Here is a 14154-nt window from a genome sequence, read left to right as displayed (position 1 = left end):
TATAATGTATTTATAGTCCGATAAAGTAGTTTAATGTAGCAGCTTATTAAGAGATCCATGTCTAATTCAGATGTGTAACAGTTTCTAAAGAAAAGTTTAAAAAATTGCAAGTGTATACTAAGGGTTTTTTTAGTTAAGTGTACAAATAATAGTCTTTTAATTATAGGATAATAGTTTATTGAGTATTTTTTTTCATTAATGACCTTTTCTTCTTCGTCTCTACTAAGTTCCCTTCTTCTCACCTCCCGATGAGAGACTATCAAAAAGAAGAATATTTATTTATTTATAGGGTATAGGTTTAGGGTTTCGTTTTCGTCTCACACGCTTTTAAGACATGTTTATGCAGCATGTTTCAATCAGTTCAGTCACATAAAGACAGCTGTTGTGTACTTTGGTCGTCTTTCACGGCTAATTACTCATGGTCTGTCAAAAAATGCACCCTCTAACCACTTCATTTACATTCTCTTGATTTGGATTAAAAATAGTAACTATAGTTTTACCTTTTAATTTTCATAGTGTGTTCCAATACGTTGATGTATGAATCACTTTTTTTGGGTACGAAATCTACATTTTATATAGACATGACTGTTTAAAATACTTATAATTGACAACACATCATTTTCACTGTCAAATAAATTTATCTTTAATCTTATTGAAATAAATATAATAATATATAGAGAGAAAAGGTCGATTCACATGGATTAAGGAAGATGTTGAACGATTGTTTTTGATCTATTTAGGAGAAAAAATACAAGTAAAGTAAAAAAAAGGGTTTATTGAGAAATTGAATAAACAAATAATGATTCAAAGGAAGATAAAGAATTGAAGAAAGTAAAATTAAAAATCAATATGATGAAATTAGCCTCAAGCTTTCGAGTGTCTCAAATTCTAATCGATCATTGAATAAGATTTTTCCTCCAGTTAAATGTCGATTTGAGTCCATAAGGTTTAATCTTTGTAGCTCATTTTTCTATTTGGTGATTGACTTTCTCAAATTTATTTTAGGAATCGCAATCCTTAAACAGATTTCGACTATCGTTGTTAACTCAAAACAATTTAAAAGTGCTTGGAAAAAAAATCCGACTCGAATTATGCTTTCTCTATGAAAGTCGAACTCGATCCCAATTTCCCTTAGCTTACCATTCGCTAAGTTATTCGAATTGATTCTATCCCAACGGTAAACCATAACATTGTCCAAGCCAAAATCTATTTTTGAATTGAAAGTGTTTTTGATTTTAAGAAAGGCAATTCGTCAATCTATATTCGCTAAGTTATTCGAATTGATTCTATCCCAACGGTAAACCATAACATTATCCAAGCCAAAATCTATTTTTGAAGTGAAAGTGTTTTTGATTTTAAGAAAGACAATTTGTCAATCTAGTTTCTAGAAAATTGAAAAATTTAACTCGAATGGTATGAGGTGTTTTTTGATTCTCACAATTCAGAATTGAGTCGCTGCTTTAACCTTCGGCTATGGAAAACTTAGCTAAGCATGGTAGAAAACATACTTAACATTTTAGAAGAAAAGCAAAAATCTTGAAAAAGAAGTAACAAAAATTATAAAAGAAGAAAGAAAAAACAAAGAGAACTCAAGCAATCTCTGATGTCTTTAGGCTTACCCCAATGGGATATTTATATCCTCTTAAAACCCTAAAAAATTACATTTAAAATTAAAAAGATAATTCCTAAAAAATAAAATAAATCCTAATTTGAATTTAAAAAATGCGGCTAAGTCTCATTCTCCACGCAATCTGTTAACTGGATCTTCTAGAAGCTGCTGACTAAGCCTTCTAGAAGCTATTGACTGGGTGCCACGTTACCTGCCACATCAGTCATTGACTAGATGCCATGTTGGGTGTGTCATGTCTCAAGTCGTGCCCACTAATCCGGCCATAAATCCAGAAAAATAAAAAATTGCATGATTTTGTTGTTCTTAGCATAATTTTTGGAATTCAATGTCATGCATAAAAAATTAGCAACTATAATTATCTAATCAATGAGTAATTAATCATAAAATAATGTATAATTTAAACACTAATCAAATTCCCCTCACTTATTCAATGCTTGTCCTCAAGCATTTCTCAATTATCATGCTAAAATTCTCAGTTGCCAACTTCAATTCCATAGAATTTCCAAGATTTCTAAGCAAATTCAACCAAGCAAATGTCGAAATTCAAGATCAATCAAGCAAGACATAACCAATTAAGTGTAAATCAACCAAGGCATTTCAAGAATCCGTCAATTTCAAAGAATTCAAGATTTAGTTCCTCACATGGGTTCACTCATTTCGCTCAAGTGTTTCGGGTGAAAGAATCGCTCAAGCTTAAACTAATCTACACATCACCATAGGCTTGTAACTAAATCTAATCTCCACTATTTAATATGAAAATGATGCAATAATCAAGAGGACCTTTAAAACGGGTTGTAACAGGGCTAAGCATTGAGTAGGATAAAGGCCGAAAATAGGGTTTCAAAAGTTCAAGACAAAGTAGAGATTATTGCAAAATTTATTCAAAGGGAAGCAAAAAATGAAAGAAATGTGAAACAGGAAAAACATATTCACTCTTTTTTTGTTTTTTCGCTTGAACCAAACTGCACTGTTTTGAATTTTTCTGCACTGTTTGAACCAAAATGCACTGGGGTTTTTTTCCTGTTGTTCGAACGGGGTAATTTTTGGACTGTTTTGTTCGATTTTGCACTATTTCTTTTAATAAATTTTTATGGTTTTCTGTCTCTCTCTCTCTCTTTGAAACAATCTCACCACTTCTTGAAGAAGAGGTAACAAAAAGAGGGAAAAATAAAATAGGTTGAGTTTAAAAATGTGGTGAATCAAAGAAAATGATATAAAGTTCAAAGTGGTTCACTAGGGGAAAATAAAAGAGTAGCTATTTTGTTTGGGAAGAGAGATGGGTATAATCCTAATGCCTATATCACATCAAAACCTCATAATCAAAAGTCTAGTCTCAACAAACATGAGTTACAAGTTCTAGAATGCAATCAATTAGTTCGACACACTCAATTTAAACAAAGGATATGCTCATTAAGCTCAAAACTCACATGAAAGGTTTATTTACTAAGTTATGCATCCAACTCAATCGACAGATTCATGAAATTAACAAGAAAAATTTTCATCAATTAGTCATGTCATGTTATCTTGCATCCTAAATTCAACAAGAAAAAGATTGAATTCACATAGAAACATAAGGAAATTAAATCAAACAAGAGGCAACCAAGATTATAAACAATTCTAACCAAGAAATAACTCAATTTCAATCACAAAGAATAAGCAAGAGTTAAATTGATTTCTAATTCCACCCCTCACTTAAAATCATATTATCCCAATATGAACAAAAAAATAAAATGCAAAAAAGAGAAGGTAAAATACTCCCCAATTAATGTCTGCCACTTATAAAGTAAATGAAGGCGATGGGGCGGTTCGAAAGAGTAGCCGTTAAAGGATGTACTCACGTTAAAAATTTCCTGCAAAGCCCAAGTGTAGAACATCAGTAATGGGTAGTAAAATTAAGCTTGTTTTTACCTCAAAATTTATGATTCGACAATGGGTAATGATGCCCGTGGTTGACGAAAGGTAATCGTCAGTTTCTTGAATTCTTGTTCGAACCATGCTCTTGATTTACAAAATTGAAGGGCTGCTAAAAGAGGAGTGGTAGCATGAGATCGATCGACGTAAACGAGAATGAGCGGCTGCGAAGGTGAAATGATAAAGTTCGACTGTTGGTTTGGTTCTTGGGGTCGTGCGACTATTTTTTGGCGATTTTCCCCAAAAATCACCCTACACCTATATATTTTCCTGTCAGGCACCGCTCAGGCTATATTTCATGATCTAACACCTTTTGCAGTAAAGCGCGCCCCTGTACCACGCTTTATGCCGCGTGGGGTAAGGCGGCCCTGCAACGCATCTTGTTAAACATGTAAAAAATTTGGATGTTAATTTTGTAAATATTTTTAAAGTGGTGCCTAATATGTAATTAATTTCTGTTAGAGTGATATTTGTGTAAAAACGCCAACTTTATCTATTTATTTTTTTGTGATATTATTTTTAACAACAGTTAATAATGTTTATTGACTTTTAAAATTAATTGTTTAAAAATATTAAAATAAGCTTTTAATTACAATTGAGAGATCAAATGAATTATTATTCACTTTTTTTAAAAATAAAGAAAAATACAATAAAAATGAATTAAAAATGAATAAAATTCAATAAAAATATAATGTAAAGCTAAAAATATCACCACTTTATTTAAAATATTCTTTCTAATATTAATTTTAAAAAATATTAAAAAAATATTAAAATTTAATTTTATTAAAAATGAATAAATATTATTAATTGTTGTTAAAAAATAATAATTAATGAAGAGACAAAACAATTTTTGTGAAAATTGAGCAGAAAAGATCAACTCTTTGATCGGATGTTTATTTGTGGTACAATTGAGTTGATATTTAGACAACTTTATTGACTTTTAAAATTAATTGTTTAAAAATATTAAAATAAAATTTTAATTACAATTGAGAGATCAAATTAATTATTATTCACTTTTTTAAAAAAATAAAGAAAAATACAATAAAATTTAATAAAAATATAATGTAAAGCTAAAAAATATCACCTCTTCATTTAAAATATTCTTTCTAATATTAATTTTAAAAAATATAAAATAAATATTAAATTTTAATTTTATTAAAAATATTATTAATTGTTGTTAAAAATAATAATTAATGACGAGACAAAACAATTTTTGTGAAGATTCGTGGTACAATTGAGTTGATATTTAGACAGCGGTTAAACAATTTTAAGTTATTGACTTTGTACGATCGAATTTTCATTCGATTCTTGTAGCTTTCCACACTTACGACTTTTTAACAATCATAAACTTGACTAAAATAAACTTTTAATTACAATTGAGGGATCAAATGAATTATTATTCATTAATTATTATTTTTTAACAACAGTTAATAATGTTTATTCATTTTTAATAAAAATAAAAATTTAATATTTTTTTAATATTTTTTTTAAAATTAATATTAGAAAGAATATTTTAAATAAAGAGGTGATATTTTTTAGCTTTACATTATATTTTTATTGAATTTTATTCATTTTTAATTCATTTTTATTGCATTTTTATTTATTTTTTAAAAAAGTGAATAATAATTAATTTGATTTCTCAATTGTAATTAAAAGTTTATTTTAATATTTTTAAACAATTAATTTTAAAAGTCAATAAACATTATTAAATGTTGTTAAAAATAATATCATAAAAAATAAATAGATAAAATTGGCGTTTTTACACATATATCACTCTAACAGAAATTGATTACATATTAGGCACCAGTTTAAAAATATTTACAAAATTAGAACCCGGATTTTTTACACGTTTAACAAGGCGCACTGTAGGGGGGCGCGTCTTACTCCACGTGGCGTCAGATCAGCCTAAAGCGCGTTGTAGGAGGCGCGCTTTACTGCAAAGGGTGTTAGATCGGGAAATATAGCCTTAACGGTGCCTGACAGGGAAATATATAGGTGTAGGGTGATTTTTGGGGAAAATCGCCCTATTTTTTTTGGAAGCAAATAAATATTATATGAATGAGATGAGATGCAGACGTTTTTCCCGAAAAATCACCGGTGACCGGTATATTTACCGATCTAACACCGGTTAGACTATATTTCCCGATCTAACATCATTTGTAGTAAAGCGCGCCCCCTGCACCGAGCTATATGCTGATTTGGCGCCACGTGGGGTAAGGCACGCCCGTGAACCGCGCTATATGCTGACATGGAATACACGTGGGTATATCGCGGCCCCTGGAGCGCGCCTTACGCCACGTAGGGTATAGCGCGGGTCAGGGGCCGCGCCTTACCTTTAATTCTCTGACATAATTACATATAGCGCGGGGCAGGGCCGTGCCATACCTTTAACTGATATAATTATATAAGGCGCGATGCAGGTACCGTGCCTTGTATAATTATAGCAACTTTTCTCGGCTATAAATACCCTTCTCCCCCGGTTAAGTTCCTCACATCTCTCCTCTCAACTTATAAATTAATACAACAATTCCGTCAACGAGTCAATAATTCTGACAATTGTCTCATATTTAATTCAGAAGTTCGTGTGATTTTTAGTTATAAGGTAATTTTGTGATAATTTTTTTATTATACTTATTGTTTATTATGATTATTTGAAAAAATATTATATTAATTGTTGTCAATTAATTTATGTGTTTGTAAAATTAGAAAGCGGGAATATACGTCGAAATAGTTTTACGGTAAAGGTAATAATATAAAATTATATTATTTAAATTATTTACGTTTGTGTTAAAAAAATTATTCTGTTATATTTTTGTTCATATATTATTTATTTAATCAGCATTGTTTCAGTTGTTTTTTTTGTAGATATAATATTGCCGCACTTTTAAGCTCAAAGAATCGCGCGACTTTCAACTATTGTTTATTATGATAGTGAAATTCGAGAAGATGAAACCGGTATTGTTTTCGTATCAAATGAGCGTGTTAAAATATCATTGAAGAGAAACATAACTCTTGAGGAGCTGATAACGAAGATTTCGAGGAAGATTCATGTTCGAAGTAGAAGAAGAATATCGTCGTTGCAATACGGATTGAAACATCCCAAACTATGGGTTAGTGACTAAATTGTAAAATTTCAGAATTTGTTAATTAAAGTAGAATAGTTGAATAGTTCAATGATTTATTTGGGAATATTTCTAGAAAGTTTTTAGTAATTATTCAAGGAATTAAAGGGCAACATGGTCAATTGACATTAAAGATATTTTTTTATCCCTTTAATAGGAGATAAAAATGTGGAAGATGAAAATATTTTATCTTCTTCTTTCATCTTCTTCATCCCGTATCTCCCAAGCTCAAAGGTAAGTTTCTGATTTCTTGGTTATTTGTTGTTTTAAAAGTTGGGTTATGATCACTAGATGATAATTAAGCTTAAGGAAAGCTTAATTTTCTCTAAAGCAACAAGATGAAAGGTATAGGAGAGATTAAAGATTTTGAGTTTTTGAATGAAATATTGAAATAGAGTTAATAAGTTGAATTTGACTTGTCATCTATGAGAATAAGAAGATAGAAGTATTGGAATTAAGTTTGGATAACATGAAAAATTTGGTATGATTATTGATTTCTATATGGAGAATATAATTTTGAGGTTTAAGATGAAATAAATGGATATAAATTAGTTTAAGTGTGTATATTTGAGTTAAGAATATAAAAGGGGATGAAATATGAAGAATTGAAGTGAAAATATAGAATTTTCGTGCAATGAACAGTGAATTCTGGGCTTGAGCAAAATTTCCAGAACGTGCAGGGGGAACAGATTCCCCCTTGGGGGTATCGATTCCCCCCTAAATGAAAAAAATGGAATTTAATTCATTAAACCGGTTTAAGTTATTAACATCAAGTTTAAAGTTTAGGCTTCTGATAGTTGTTTTGAAATGATATATTTATGTAGATATTGATTCTAAACAAGTTCCGGAATAATCAAAGGATTAGGATCGAATTAAAGAAAGGCTAAGGTGAGTGCAATTTAATTTGTACTTATATTATCGAACAAACATTGCTTGCGATGAGCCATTAATGAAGTTATTATGGTAAGAAGTGACTCCTAAAATATTATTTGATTGGTGATCGATGTGATTATTAAGTGTGTATGAGTAGATGAAAATGAGTATATGCCATTATATGTGTTATGATCTATGTGAATATGCAATATGTGATACATGTTATATGATATGAAATAGATGTTTACACAAACATGTGGTATGTGTCAGAAGAAAAGAAATATGTGATCATAAGAGCAATAATAATAAGTTATGAGATTACATGTTTATATGATACAAGTGAGTTGAACTGCTATAAATGATAATGCCCATGTTATGTGATATGAGAGCTAGTGGTATAGTTGGCATGTCAAGAGTCGAGGGTTACATATGTCCTACGAGACATATGATAGGTCCTTCGGGACACAGATTACATCCTTCGGGATGATAGGTCATTCGGGACACATATGACATCCTTTGGGATGATAGGTCCTTTGGGACACAATTTATACGAGCTGTGGTGACAGTATATATGTGCACAACCTCAAAGTACTCACATACCTTAAGTTATCAGTACTGTACATGGGCTAATGCATAGATAATAAATGGGATAATACATTGACTAATACATGGGTTAATACATGGTCTTATAAAAGATATCAGTACGGTACATGAGATTATAAAAGATAGGAATATTGTATATGGGCCTACAAAGGATATCAAAAGTATACATGGAATAATATATGGATTATTAAAAGAGATAACATAAATACATTGTATGTGATGCATATGCTTGGTTATATGAAATACATTACATGATTTATATGTGATACTGCGTGTATTGCTTAGTTAAATGTATTATATGATATGTTACAAATGTTAAGTACAAGATGACATGTTTTAAATGGGTTCATGATAATGATATTGATGTTGAGAATGATAGAGATCATTATAATGATGTCATATGTACATGTATGCATTTTGTTATGTGAAATGTTCTATGGTTTCTATTCTATGCTTTATATGTCTCACTAAGTCAATGACTTAACGTGTGATTGTTTCACACGTATGATCAAAGAAGTCGGAAGAGCAATGATAGTCATCTGAGACAGCATAGCTTTATTTGAGATCAAATCAGAAGATATTTTATAGTAGGTTCTCTTTCTTATAATAAATAGTGTTGGCATGTAACTAAAGTTTTAAATCTTTTATGCGCTAATAAGTTTTATAAAATGTTTGAGATAATTTATGTAAATAATTCAGTTATATGTAGAAAAAGTTTAAAATTATTCACTATTTTGTACAAGTAAATGTTTTAAAACGTCAATGTGACACCTCAGACTAGTATCCGGGTCGGGTACGGGTTGGGGGTGCTACATTTAATGGTATCAGAGCTATGGTTTAGCCAATTCTAGGCATAAACCGAAGTCAAAAGTGGTTTAAAAAATACATGCCAACACAAAGTGAAAAATTTTGTGATCCGATAGTGTAAGGAGTGTGATATCTTACTAATAGAGAATATTTTTCATGATGTTAAATGATATGAAGATAATGTTAGAAGATATTCATTTCTCCAAAGTGGAGAAGTTAGATTGAGTAGTTTTGTTATTACATGGACAAGTTAGAGTATGGTGGGAAAAGGTCACAATGAGAATGTTAAAAGATTCAGTGACGTGGTTATTGTTTGTATAAGAGTTCAAGAATAAGTACATTAATGATCAGTTTATAAGACAAATGAAGTTAGAATATATGAGCTTGAAGCAAGGGAATTACACGTGCATGTGTATGAAAGTAAGCTTAATAAGTTAAGCATATTTGTGGCCGAATTATTAACGAATAAAATGATTATAAGTTTGATTGAGAAAATATATCAAGTTCATAAAACTTGATAGAGTTACCTTTTGAAGGTAAATTTAAGAAGATGGATTGTATATCATTCCATGCTGCAATGAATTATTGTGTAGATTAAGATGGAATCTCAAGAACTTGAAAAGTGTCAAGTTCGTAATGATAAGAAAAAGAGTAAATTTGTTTACTAGTGTGATTTTAGCATTAACTACTATGAAGTTATTGCTACAAATTGTCAATTCTTATTTTTGAACAAAGTGGATATTTAGAGTTTCATTCGATATGGATAATGTTTCAACTGTTCGAGAATAATTTCTATGGACCTGGAAAAGTTATACAGATTACAATAGGAATGAAATAAGGAATTCTAAAGTAGATATATTCAATTCAACTTGATAAAAAGTATTATTATTGCGGAAGACCCATGAGTCATGATACAAGTGTTAGTCGAACAAATAGTAAATGTTCGATAAAGATTCAGGAGCTTATATTACCAATAAATCTTATGGGATTATCATTAACGAGTTATAAATCATTGTGATCATAAGTTGGTTGTCTCTGCATTAAGGTTGGGTTAATGGTAGCAAGAAGCGATTAATTTAGAAAGATGCAGAGAAATTAAAAATTTTAATGATTGATGAAAAAGTGAAATAATCAGTAATGTGATATCGACAATGGTTTAGATTAAGATGATTTAAAAAGGATGCATAGTTTTTCAAGCTAAGGTGATAGATACTCAAGTATATGAAATAAGATCATATGATATTTCCATAATTCGAGAATTTCTATATGTATTTTTAGATTTATTATTTGGGTTATCTCCATATTGAGAGGTGAAAAAATCAATATTTATGGTTATCAAGGCATTGATTCTCTATCTTTGGGTTCGTATGAAATGGTTGAGATTAATTTGAGAGAATAAAAAACCCATTGCAAGGGCTACTAGATCGAGGAGTCTTTAGACTGAGTATTTCAATTTTACTTGGATTAATTTGAGGTGGTTTGAATTGATGACATTCTGGTATAGTTGAGGACAAAAATAGAGCATGATGATTATCTTCGTATTGTGCTTGAGATACTTAAGGGTAAAAAGTTATATGCTAAACTGTCAAAGTGTGAGTTTTAGCTGACAGAAGTTGTTTTTCTTGGCCATGTTGTCTATGCAGAAGGGATAAGAAGAAGAAAAGAAGAAAAATGAAGGGAAAAAACAAAAAAAATGAAAAAAATGAGAATGAAAAAAAATGAAATGAGAGGCCTAAAAAAATATTTCAATTTGTGAAAAAAAATGAGACTAAAGACCTTGAAGTTAAGTATGATGGTGTCTATTTTATCGAGGAAGAATTTGTATTCCTCATAATGATGAGTTGAAGAAAGATATTTTTTCTGAGCCACATTATAGTCTACTGACTATACATCCAGGTGGGAACAAGATGTATATGGATCTCAAGAGTCGATATTGGTGGCCGGGAATGAAAAGAGACATTACGGAATTTGTGTCCAAATGTTTGACGTGTTAACAAGTTAAAGCCGAACATCAAGTTCCTTCAGGATTATTGCAACCAATCTCTATTCCTCAATGGAAATGGGAGAATGTGACGATGGACCTTGTAACGGGGTTACCTCTAACTCCGAATAAAAGAGATTCGATTTGGGTGATAGTTGATCGATTGACCAAGTCAGCACATTTCATTCCTGTTCGAGCTGATTTTTCTATGGAAAAGTATGTTGAGCTGTATATTAGAGAGATTGTTCCATTGCATGGTGTTCCTATTTTGATAGTTTCTGACAGAGATCCTCGATTTACATCGAGATTTTGGAAATCTTTACATGGAGCGCTAGGAACTCAATTAAATTTCAGCACAACCTTTTATCCTCAGACAGATGGAAAGTCTGAGAGAACTATTCAAATTTTGGAAGATATGCTGAGAGCATGTGTAATTGAGTTCAAAGGATTTTGGGAGAAATATTTGCCACTTGTTGAATTCTCTTACAAAAATAGCTATCAGTCCAGTATTAGGATGGCTCCATATGAGGCTTTATACGGAAGAAAATGTCGTACTCCACTGAACTGGTATGAACTCAAAGATCGGAGTGTTGTTGGTCCAGATTTGATTCAAGATGTAGAAGAGAAAGTTCGGGAGATTCAACATAATCTCAAAGTGGCATTTGATAGACAGAAATCGTATGCTGATCTAAAAAGAAAAGAAATTGAATTTCAAGTTGGAGATAAAGTATTCCTGAAAGTTTCTCATTGGAAGAAAGTGCTACGTTTTAGTCGGAAAGGAAAACTTAGTCCCCGGTTTATTGGACCTTATGAGGTTGTTAAAAGAGTGGGACCAGTGGCATACCAATTAGCTTTACCACCTGAAATGGAGAAGATCCATGATGTTTTCCACATTTCCATGCTACGAAGATATAAATCTGATCCTTCTCATATTGTTGCACCAGAAGAGATAGAAGTTCAGCCTGACCTGACTTATGAGGAAGAACCGATCCAAATATTAGTTCACGAGGTGAAACAACTAAGGAATAAGACTATTCCATTGGTCAAAGTATTGTGGAGGAATCATAAAGTAGAGGAAGCAACATGGGAACATGAAGAGGACATGAGGAGTCAGTACCCCCATCTCTTTGTGCAGTGAAAATTCGAGGACGAATTTTCTTAAGGGGGAGATTTGTAATATCCCAAACTATGGGTTAGTGACTAAATTGTAAAATTTCAGAATTTTGTAATTAAAGTAGAATAGTTGAATAGTTCAATGATTTATTTGGGAATATTTTCGGAAAGTTTTTAGTAATTATTCAAGGAATTAAAGGGCAAAATGGTCAATTGACATTAAAGATATTTTTTAACCCTTTAATAGGAGATAAAAACGTGGAAGATGAAAACATTTTATCATATTCTTCTTTCATCTTCTGCCTCCCGTATCTCCCAAGCTCAAAGGTAAGTTTCTGATTTCTTGGTTATTTGTTGTTTTAAAAGTTGGGTTATGATCACTAGATGATAATTAAGCTTAAGGAAAGCTTAATTTGTTCTAAAGCTACAAGATGAAAGGTATAGGAGAGATTAAAGATTTTGAGTTTTTGAATGAAATCTTGAAATAGAGTTGATAAGTTGAATTTTAAGTTGAATTTGACTTGTCATATATGAGAATAAGAAGATAGAAGTGTTGGAATTAAGTTTGGATAACATGGAAAATTTGGTATGATTATTGATTTCTATGTGGATAATATAATTTTGAGGTTTAAGATGAAATAAATGGATATAAATTAGTTTAAGTGTGTATATTTGAGTTAAGAATATAAAAGGGAATGAAATATGAAGAATTGAAGTGAAAATATATAATTTTCGTGCAATAAACAGTGAATTCTGGGCTTGAACAAAATTTCCAGAACGTGCAGGGGGAACAGATTCCCCCCTGGGGGGGTATCGATTCCCCCCTAAATGAAAAAATGGAATTTAATTCATTAAACCGGTTTAAGTTATTAACATCAAGTTTAAAGTTTAGGTTTATGATAATTGTTTTGAAATGATATATTTATGTAGATATTGATCCTAAACAAGTTCCAGAATAATCAAAGGATTAGGATCGAATCAAAGCAAGGCTAAGGTGAGTGCAATTTAATTTGTACTTATATTATCGAACAAACATTGCTTGCGATGAGCCAGTAATGAAGTTATTATGGTAAGAAGTGACTCCTAAAATATTATTTGATTGGTGATCGATGTGATTATTATGTGTGTATGAGTACATGAAAATGAGTATATGTCATTATATGTGTTATGATCTATGTGAATATGCAATATGTGATACATGTTATATGATATGAAATAGATGTTTACACATACATGTGGTATGTGTCAGAAGAAAATAAATATGTGATCATAAGAGCAATAATAATAAGTTATGAGATTACATGTTTATATGATACAAGTGAGTTGAACTACTATAAATGATAATGCCCATGTTATGTGATATGAGAGCTAGTGGTATAGTTGGCATGTCAAGAGTCGAGGGTTACATATGTCCTACGAGACATATGATAGGTCCTTCGGGACACAGATTACATCCTTTGGGATGATAGGTCATTCGGGACATGGATGACATCCTTTGGGATGATAGGTCCTTTGGGACACAATTTATACGAGCTGTGGTGACAGTATATGTGTGCACAACCTCAAAGTACTCACATACCTTAAGTTCTCAGTACTGTACATGGGCTAATGCATAGATAATAAATGGGCTAATACATTGACTAATACATGGGTTAACACATGGTCTTATAAAAGATATCAGTACGGTACATGAGATTATAAAAGATAGGAATATTGTATATGGGCCTACAAAGGATATCAAAAGTATACATGGAATAATATATGGATTATTAAAAGAGATAACATAAATACACTGTATGTGATGCATATGCTTGGTTATATGAAATACATTACATGATTTATATGTGATACTGCGTGTATTGCTTAGTTAAATGTATTATATGATATGTTACAAATGTTAAGTACAAGATGACATGTTTTAAATGGGTTCATGATAATGATATTGATGTTGAGAATGATAGAGATCATTATAATGATGTCATATGTACATGTATGCATTTTGTTATGTGAAATGTTCTATGGTTTATATTCTATGCTTTATATGTCTCGCTAAGTCAACGACTTAGCGTGTGATTGTTTCACACGTAGGATCAAAAAAGTCGGAAGAGCAATGA

The sequence above is a fragment of the Hibiscus syriacus genome, unplaced genomic scaffold, assembly GCF_006381635.1.
Source record: "Hibiscus syriacus cultivar Baekdansim isolate YM2019G1 unplaced genomic scaffold, ASM638163v2 tig00111644_pilon, whole genome shotgun sequence".
Taxonomy (NCBI): Eukaryota; Viridiplantae; Streptophyta; class Magnoliopsida; order Malvales; family Malvaceae; genus Hibiscus; species Hibiscus syriacus.
The sequence above is the reverse complement of the archived record's forward strand: the minus strand, read 5'-3'. Positions refer to the sequence as shown.